Source organism: Procambarus clarkii, chromosome 33, assembly GCF_040958095.1.
Source record: "Procambarus clarkii isolate CNS0578487 chromosome 33, FALCON_Pclarkii_2.0, whole genome shotgun sequence".
NCBI lineage: Eukaryota > Metazoa > Arthropoda > Malacostraca > Decapoda > Cambaridae > Procambarus > Procambarus clarkii.
The window spans coordinates 18,697,269-18,707,317 of NC_091182.1; positions in this window are offsets into that span (position 1 = coordinate 18,697,269).

The following is a 10,049-nucleotide window of genomic DNA, read 5'->3' on the forward strand; positions in this document are numbered from 1 at the left end:
CAATATTCCAGCACCTCCCACTTAACTTTTGTGTTGCACTTCTTATTATTTTGCCTTAACGTAACTTTCATTGTGTCATTTCAGTATTCTTATTATTTTGATTCATTGATTTTATTATACATATTTGTTTGTCCATATTTTCATGTTTTGATTTATTTAACGTAATTAAAATTTCATTGTTAAAGTTTTACTTGTGTTTTGTGTGTCTTCTCCTTACCTTACCACAGACGAAGTTCCAGTTTTTCTATTTTTTTTTTATAACTATGTGACGAGGCCATACCCCTAGCCTTAAACAGCCGAACACCAACGCGTTACCGTCACAATATATATATATATATATATATATATATATATATATATATACATATATATATATATATATATATATATATATATATATATATATATGTCGTACCTAGTAGCCAGAACGCACTTCTCGGCCTACTATGCAAGGCCCGATTTGTCTAATAAGCCAAGTTTTCCTGAATTAATATATTTTCTCTAATTTTTTTCTTATGAAATTATAAAGCTACCCATTTCATTATGCATGAGGTCAATTTTTTTTTATTGGAGTTAAAATTAACGTAGATATATGACCGAACCTAACCAACCCTACTTAACTTAACCTAACCTAACCTATCTTTATTGGTTAGGTTAGGTTAGGTAGCCGAAAATGTTAGGTTAGGTTAGGTTAGGTAGGTTAGGTAGTCGAAAAGCAATTAATTTATGAAAACTTGGCTTATTAGGCAAATGTGGCCTTGCTTAGTAGGCTGAGAAGTGCGGTCTGGCTACTAGGTACGACATATATATATATATATATATATATATATATATATATATATATATATATATATATATATATATATATATATATATATAAATATATATATATATATATATATATATATATATATATATATATATATATATATATATATATATATATATATATATATATATATGTCGTAGTTGGATGAGGTGAACAAAGTGGTGACAAACACAAGACAGAACATGGAACAATGGGTATTAATTGGATATGAGAGCATAAGGATGGAAGTACCTGCAAATAGCCTATTGGCTCATTCTTCCTCTTGATACTTCTATATTGGTACGGAGTCTTGAAGTTGGTAGAATAATAATAATGGGTAATACCCATTGTTCCGTGTTCTGTCTTGTGTTTGTCACAAGTTCGTTCATCTCATCCAAAACTGTTGTACCATATCACCTCACCTAAATGCGAGTATAAATATGGAAGCAAATGGCGTGTTTACAGGTTATAGTTGTGTGTGTAAACTAGTCTTTGAAAATGTAATAGGTAATTGCGAAACGTGTTCAGGCGTCGCGTCAGACTAGAAATAAAAATGAATTTTGGAGAATTGATTTTTCAATTACCATCGTCAGTAAAAAGAAACATTGGAAATATTTCGAAAATTCATGTTAGAACTTTTGTTCTTACTTTTTCTGTCATATTTAACAACATATGTTTACAAGAAAGACTGCTACCATAATATACTAATATTAAAACGCACGATCCAGCAGCAAGAAATCAAGTCTTCACGATAAAATATCGCCAAGATCTGATTCGAAATCAGATACACAAGGCAGAAAATGAGATCAAAGACGGCAAAACGCTACTACTTCACGCTACAATCTAATGGAGAAATAGCAACATCGACGAAAACCTCCGTACTCGTATCGACCAACACCTTGACATCCTCACAGATCGTCATCACCACAGCACCGAAACCAGGATAATTAAGAAACTAACAACATTATATGGAGGACCTGAGCGATTCCACGACCAAGAGTTGGCTTCCTGAACCTTGCAGGAATCAACCTTACTGAGGACCAAGTCACTCTCCTAAATCTGGGTATAAACTGTCACGTTATGTCCAGACCAAGTGAGATGGCCCGGAAAGTGGAGTTGGAGATCCTGTTGGACGACATATTCGACCTGGAGACACAAAAGAAGGTCACCACCAAAGACACCTTGCAAGCAGAACTTATTGCATAAGTAGGAAAGATTCGAGGCAACTACAGAAGCACAATACTGTCCCCCGAACTCAAAGCGACAGCTAAGAGCCTTCGTGAGAACAAGGAGGTAGTCGTCAGGAGAGGTGACAAGTCACCAATATACGTCATTCATAAAAAAAGACGAATAACTGGCGAAAATGAACCTTATAATCACTGACCAAACTAAATTCCAGAGGGTAACAAAGGACACTACAGCTGAATTGAAAACAAAGGTAAACAGATTGATCGAAACTGTGAACGCCAAGAAATCCGGACTCCAGCTGTAAAAGGTTATTGAGGAATACAAACTTGGGTATGCATATGGAAATGTCAAAACACACAAGCCTGGAAACCCACTTCGGCCAATATTCAGCCAGATACACACACCAACGTACAGACTGTTGAAGCGACTCATCGGCTTCCTGACTCCTTATGTCCCTTGTGCTTTCAGCCTGAAGTCTCCAAAGGAATTTGTTGACTTACTGCAGGGAACACGAGCCACAAGGATAAGAGCCTCGTTGGACGTAGAATAACTGTTTACCAATGTACCTGTGGATGAAACAATCGGGATGATAACGGACAGAGTGTATCGTGATCCGGCTTGTACTCCTCTTGTCATACCAGAAAACATTCTAAGGAAACTACTCCAAGCTTGCCCTAGAGATGCACCCTTCTTGAGCCCAAATGGGCACATATGGGCAAGTAGATGGGGGTCGCCATGGGTTCTCCCCTAGGTGTCCTGTTTGCTCACTTCTACATGGGTACCATCGAACAGAAGGTCTTAGTTGACATGAACTTGAAACCTGCCATATACTGCAAATATATAATTTTGTCATATATGACAAAATTTGTACACAGGTACCTGATGTCAGACATCTGCAGGAGCTGAAGGAGGCATTCGAGCAGAATTCTGTGTTGAGTTTTACTTGCGAGATGGAAAAGGATGGGAAGCTGCCCTTTCTAGATGTAACAGTAACGGAAAAGAGCGGAGGTTTCCACTCTGCAGTCTACACTAAGGAAACAAACATAGGAATGTGCCTCAATGTCAACAGTGACTGCCTAGACAGGAACAAGAGGAGTGTTGTCAACGCTTACATCGACCATGCTCTCAGCCACAGCTCAGGATGGAAGCAAGTCGATGAAGAACTCTGTAGGGTAAGGCAGGTCCTAGTCAACAACGGCTTCTCCAATGGTTTCATTGAAGACATCATAAAAAGAAAGGTAAAACGCCATGCAACCTCTGCAGAGTCAACTAACACAACACGTGTATCCCCTATTAGACTATTTTACAGGAACTTCTTTTCGACAGTTCATAAAATGGAGGAAGGGTCCTGAAAGGTATAGTTAATAGGAACATTATCCCTACAGACAAAAATTAGAAGATACAATGGACGATTTACTATAAAACCAAAAAAACGGCCAACCTACTCATGAAAATCTCTCCAGACACAAAGCAGAACGCTTTAAAGAACTCCAACGTTGTCTATGCCTTCAAATGCCCACTTGGGGACTGTAAGCCAAAAAAGAACTCAGTATATAGGCAAGGCAACAAACATTTCTTTCTAGGCGAGTAACAATGCATAAGCAACAGGGGCTCCATTAAGGAACATATAATCTCTTCTCACAACCAGACCATCACCAGAGAAGTCTTAACAAACAACACAGAAATCATCGATAGATACAGCAATAGCAGGCGGCTCGACATCTGCTAGGCGCTACATATCAAAAAGTCAAAACCAGCAATCAACAGCCAATTAATGCACAACTATATTCTACCCACTTCAAAACTCCGAACCAATATAAAAGCATTAAGAGGAAGTATGGGCCAATAGGCCCTTTGCAGTTACTTCCATTCTTATGTTCTCATATCCAATTAATACCCATTGTTCTGTGTTCTGTCTTGTGTTTGTCACAAGTTTGTTCGCTTCATCCAAAACTGTTGCACCATATCACCTCACCTAAATACAAGTACAAATATAGAAGCAAATGGCATGTTTACAGTTGTGTGTGTAAACTAAAGTGTTTGAAAATGTAATAGGTAATTACGAAACGCGTACAGCCGTCGCGTCAGACTAGAAATAAAAATGAATTTTGGAGAATTCATTTTTCAATTACCATCGACAGTAAAAAAACATAAGAAATATTGAGAAAATTCGTGTTAGAATTATTAATTTTACATTTTCGGTCATATTTAACAACATATGTTTGAAAGAAAGACTGCTACAAAAAGATTCGTATATATATATATATATATATATATATATATATATATATATATATATATATATATATATATATATATATATATATATATATATATATATATATATAAATATATATATATATATATAATATATATATATATATATACATATATATATATATATATATATATATATATATATATATATATATATATATACATATATATATATATATATATATTGTGACGATAATCTCTTTCAAGAGAGATTGAGCCTGCTCTTCCCTACATAATTCACGTCATTCAAGTACAAGATACTATATTGAAGATACGTCCAACAGTATCGCCAAACGTTTTACCAAGAAAGCAAAGTGTACCTTGCACCACCAGACACACCAGCTCCCACCCGCCGTCAATGAGCAAACTACCCATTCTCCCCCTGCCTGCTCCTGATTGGCTGGTGTGTCGCCGCACCTGCACTCACGCCACTACCTGAGTCGACGTCTGGGCCAGCACACGCCGTACTCCTCAGAATATCTCTGTGCTCTTTGGAGTTGACGTCTCTCTCTAGTAGACAAAGCTCTGGCTGTCGTGTACTAAGGGAGGTGGCAGCTTAAGCCAGTATTCTCAGCACCTGATTAATATTATTATTATTCTTGCACTTTATTTTGTTTTAGAGTAAATTTTACAGCCATTAATTATTCATGTTGTTTTGTTTGTTGACTTGTTTTGAATTTTACGTAAGCCAAGGGATTGTCTTTGTTCATATCTTGTTTTCTAGAGTAATTAAAATTTCATTGTTTATACTTTGTGTTTTGTGTGTCTTCCCATTACCTTACCACAGACAAACGGGCAAGAGGTTCTTTTTTTTCTGTAAATGTGACGAGGCATTGCCCCCTGCTATTGAAGACTGCCGAACATCAACACTCCAACACTTTACCGTCACAATATACACACACACATATATATATATATATATATATATATATATATATATATATATATATATATATATATATATATATGTTTCATTGAATATGACCGCATATTCTGTATTTATTATTTTCTGGTTTAGGGCTTCTATCCCTCTAACTATTTTCTTAGCATCAGGGCTTATTTGAAATAGGAGTTCTCCAAAACTCATTTTCGTACTTTTAAGGTGAAGAAAAGAAGTGATTTACTATAGAGTGTATTACACTTATTTGTATAATTTGCACGACGTTTCGAACCTCCATGGTTCATTATCAAGTGAACAGATCTTACAATACTAGTTGATTTTATACCCGCATTAGGTCAGGTGATAATATAATGAAGGTGAAAACATGGGGGGATACATAAGGGATAAACATAGGGGCTGCAGAAGGCTTATTGGCCCATACGAGGCATCTCCTATCTAAACACAAAGATTAATCCAGTGTAATTGGCCTGTTATGTTGGGCATTGTCTTCTGTGTTGGCATCGATATGTTCTTGTCTTGTCCTTACTAAGTCCTTAGTAAGGACATAGTTCAGGAAGCGACGTAGGGTTGCAGGGGTACCGAGACAAGCAGTCTACCCAAGGCAGGAATCTAGAGTCTCTTTCAGGTATCATACTGTCACCACCAGATGGCGTCGTCCATTTAGTGGGGTTTAGGGAGCAGACTCACAGATGGCGTTGACGTCGCTCCTCCATGCTCCGACGATGGAGTTGGGTTCGTAACAATGTGTGAAGGGAAGTTTATCAGTGAATTAAATCATAAAATATACAGTCCACTTTGAAGTAACGATTAAAATAAATACAGTCAATGCAAGATAACTAAAATATAAATAAATTATGCACTGGTAGATTTCCCTACAACTTACATTCATTCACACGGATGAATATATTTACAAACTAGACCTTATATATGATGAAATTCACACACTAACAAACACACATGCAGACTTTGTTGGAAATAACGAACATTTCACCGTCATTTATTTGCTAACAACAGCATTTACTAACATTACTAATTCGTAGAATTAACGAAAATAATGTTTTTCTATTGCAATGCAATTTTAGCCAAATCCTTCTTGTCTCCATGACACCGTGATGTTGTGTCAGGCTGAAACCTGAAATATTCCATATATTATTGGAATTCTATTGAGTCCAGTTAGTTGCTATCCCTTTCCCTTTCTAAGGGTAATCTTCTATGAAAGAGTTTGCTTATTTCGCGTATTATTGCTTACTGAACACGATTATGTATTCAGATTGATTAGTCCTGTAGATATTGCTGCGATGTAAAATAAGTCTACACTAAACCCATCTTGTTTATTTCACGCAGTCTTAATTAAACAAGTTGCCTTACAAGAAATAATATTATGATATAACGTATTTATTTATGACATGAATATTTGTCATAACTCCTTACTTCGCCATTTATTACTTTACGCTTGAGATTCCTATCGAATGTATTGCGCATGCGTATCCTGGAAAAGAAGAAGAAAGAGAGAGAGAGACACCATTGACTGCGTGTTAACAGCGTGCTCAATCGCACTACTGATACAAAGTTCATGTTCTCTCATGTCCTCACTATCTAACGGAAATAGTAGTATATTTCATTCAATCTAGACACTTTTTACAATTTTATCATGATTTCAGCAGAAGCTGTAACTTCTAGTGGAGAATTAATCGTCCCCTCCAAGCGGCCTCCAATATCACGTGTTTCAACAAGTAGATTGGGCAACGAGTTCACATCTACGAGTATTTGATTTACAAAACGCACGTTTTGAAGTCTTCTTTACAGCTAAGCAGCTCTTGAAGTTTCTTGTAGATAGATTTAGTTCAGTATTAATTATCATACTTTATCTGATTTACACTCTGTACAAATGCCATTGATTTATTATGCATGTATTTAGTATTTCACTGTTTAATCAGATTGAAATCTACATCTAATTATTTCATGTAACCATTTACTTAATTAATATTCAACAATTACTCTGATGAAGTACCAACATCAGAATAATACTAGGGATGTATTAATCTTTTAGTAAGTATCCCCCCAAATTATGTGTTTAAGTCAGCTCCTTAATTAATTATATCTACATTCCATTTAATGCTCTCTTAATAGTTTATTGAATTAATCTAAATCCATAGGACACTGATTCCTGGATTATATTTTCACATTCATTTATTTATTTTTCCTCTTTTTTGTATAAAAAGTGGTGGTCCATCTAAGCTATCCATGTTTTCAATTAAAATGATTATTAATAATATTTAGAGCTAGATTTTCCCACATAAATTCCTGGTCCTTATCGAACCGGATGAATCACAATTAATATTGAAATCTATATCGGTTCTCGAACAACTTCTGGTCCCTATCCAACCGGATAAGACATAATTAATCATTACTAACACTAATTATTGTGTGCAGTGTATTAGGCTATTTACATATTCTCATTAATTACGGCTGTCAGCAGACTGCCTCATATCATAGCCTTAACAACATTAAATTTGTTTCTAACATTTTCTACTAATACTTCATGTACAAAGTAGCATTAATGGGTCATAGCCAATTACCTACAACCCTTAGACGTATACCTCACATTGAGGTAAGAATCTTTAGGTCACCAGGAGCAACCGCTCACTATTTTTTTTAATAATCCAACATTAACACTTGCGTTAGAATGGCCTCACCATCTAACCACAATTAGTGTATATACTTATAATTTTCACTTGTGTCTATATGTACACATTATATTTCATATATATATCAAAAATTATAACAAAAATCCCAAAATATAGCACTATTTTGCACAATTTATTGCACCATTACTTATATTTATGCCAACCCAAAGTGAGGTAGGATATTTTTAGACTGTAATTGTGCTGAGGCATATATAAGTACAGCCTAAATTATTTAGACATTTCTAAGGTAGAAACTGTTTAACAAACACTGTATTAGACAGTGCTGGTATGTGTACATATATTATTTCAATTTGTGCTCACCCTAAATAGAGTGGGATCCATAAACATTTATTGAGTAATTTACAATATTATTTCGTGTATATTATTTTGAGTCTACTGAATGTCGCTGTACTAACGAATGGTGATAATGAAGGGCTAGCCAGACGAGCACTAACAGTGACATATCAATATTACTCAAATATTAGCAATCCATTATTAGGTAGGTAATACAACCTCCAAATGAGGTAGAGTAGCCTAGTCACAATATTAGGCTATTATATTGATATTGGGCTCCATCACATGAGTCAATATCCCAGTTACATTAGTTATAACTATTTTCCATCAGATCAGCCTTTGACCACCAAGATGGAAGTGGCTGACAGAATGAAAAAGACCCTTACGGGTCTGAAAGGTCACTTAACCAGACAGATTAGCAAATGTCAAAATCTGTCACAACAGTCACCTGTTGACTATAGTGAGGTAGAAAGTTACCTTCAAGTTGCCGAAAGTCAATTCGGACCAATTAAAAAACATATGAATCTGTATTTGTCAGAACTTTACAAAACCTCAATAGGTGAAACTGAACTTGATGACATTGTAAATAATTTGACCAAATACGAAGATGATGTACAGGTTAAACTTCAACTCTTTAAAAAACTAATTGCTAAAAATAAATTAACCACAGCCTCTACAACACTTCCAGAACCTGAAGTCAAATTACCCCAGATTAGTCTACCAGCATTCTTTAGTAGTGAGAATGAAAGTTGGGACTACTCTTGGAATAAATTTGTGGATGCAGTAGACTCCAAAACAACCAAGTTTACCTATTTGCAAGGTTTATTATGAGATGAAGCTTTGAAAGTAATCTCAAACATAACCCTGACCAGTAATGGTTACGACCTAGCTCTTCAATTACTTAAGAGCAACTATGATTACAATGAGAGGACTATTACTATTTTAATCCAAAAATTGCTGGATCTACCAGCCACTAATAATTCTACAGATTCTCTTCAAACCTTCAGATGAGAATTGGAGTCTCTACTCAAGGCCTTAAGCCTCAAAGTCCAAATTCAGACTGAAGAATGAATGACAAAAGTAGTCGTAAGACAAAAATTACCTAGGGAAACGTTGGACAAATTATGTGTTTTGTACAACAAATCCTCTCTGACCATGACTGAGATCACAGAAGGTTAACGCTCCCTAGTCAACGGACAAAGGGCTAATCAAGATGGGAAGAGTGTTTCAAACTCCTCTACGAACTCTCATCATAAACCTCAACGTACTGCAGTAAAACCAAATTCAACTAAATCCTCTCCTAAATGGAAATCTGGAAAAGTAGATACATATACAGTAAACCCTTCAACCCTAGTAATGAGTGCAACTCCTACCACTCATTTGACAACGAAAAAGTCTGTTCTGCAATAGTGAACACTTCACTTACAAATGTAGTACTTACCCAGATCACAATTCGAGAATTCATCGTTTGCAAGAATTGCCTCGATGCACAAAGTGCATGGGCTCTCATAACAATGAAAAATGTACAGTCACCTTACGTTTGTGCAACAAGTGCAACAAAGGTACACATCATTATGCCTTGTGTGGAAAAGCCCAATCAAAATTAACGAATCCTTATAAAGATTCCACTAAATCGACATCTATACAGTACTGTAAAGTACATCATGACATAAATGTACTTACAACCGAATCAGGTAATACCACTACATTACCAACGGCTCAATTAAAATTAATCAAGAAGGGATCTAGGATTTCCACTTGTGGTCTCTTTGACCAAGATTCACAGAAACCTTTATATCTCAACAGTTAGTTGATCAGTTGAAACTGAAAACTACTAATCGAGTGAATTTAAATGTTTCTGGATTCCTAACCAACAGTGGACTTCGTGACTACC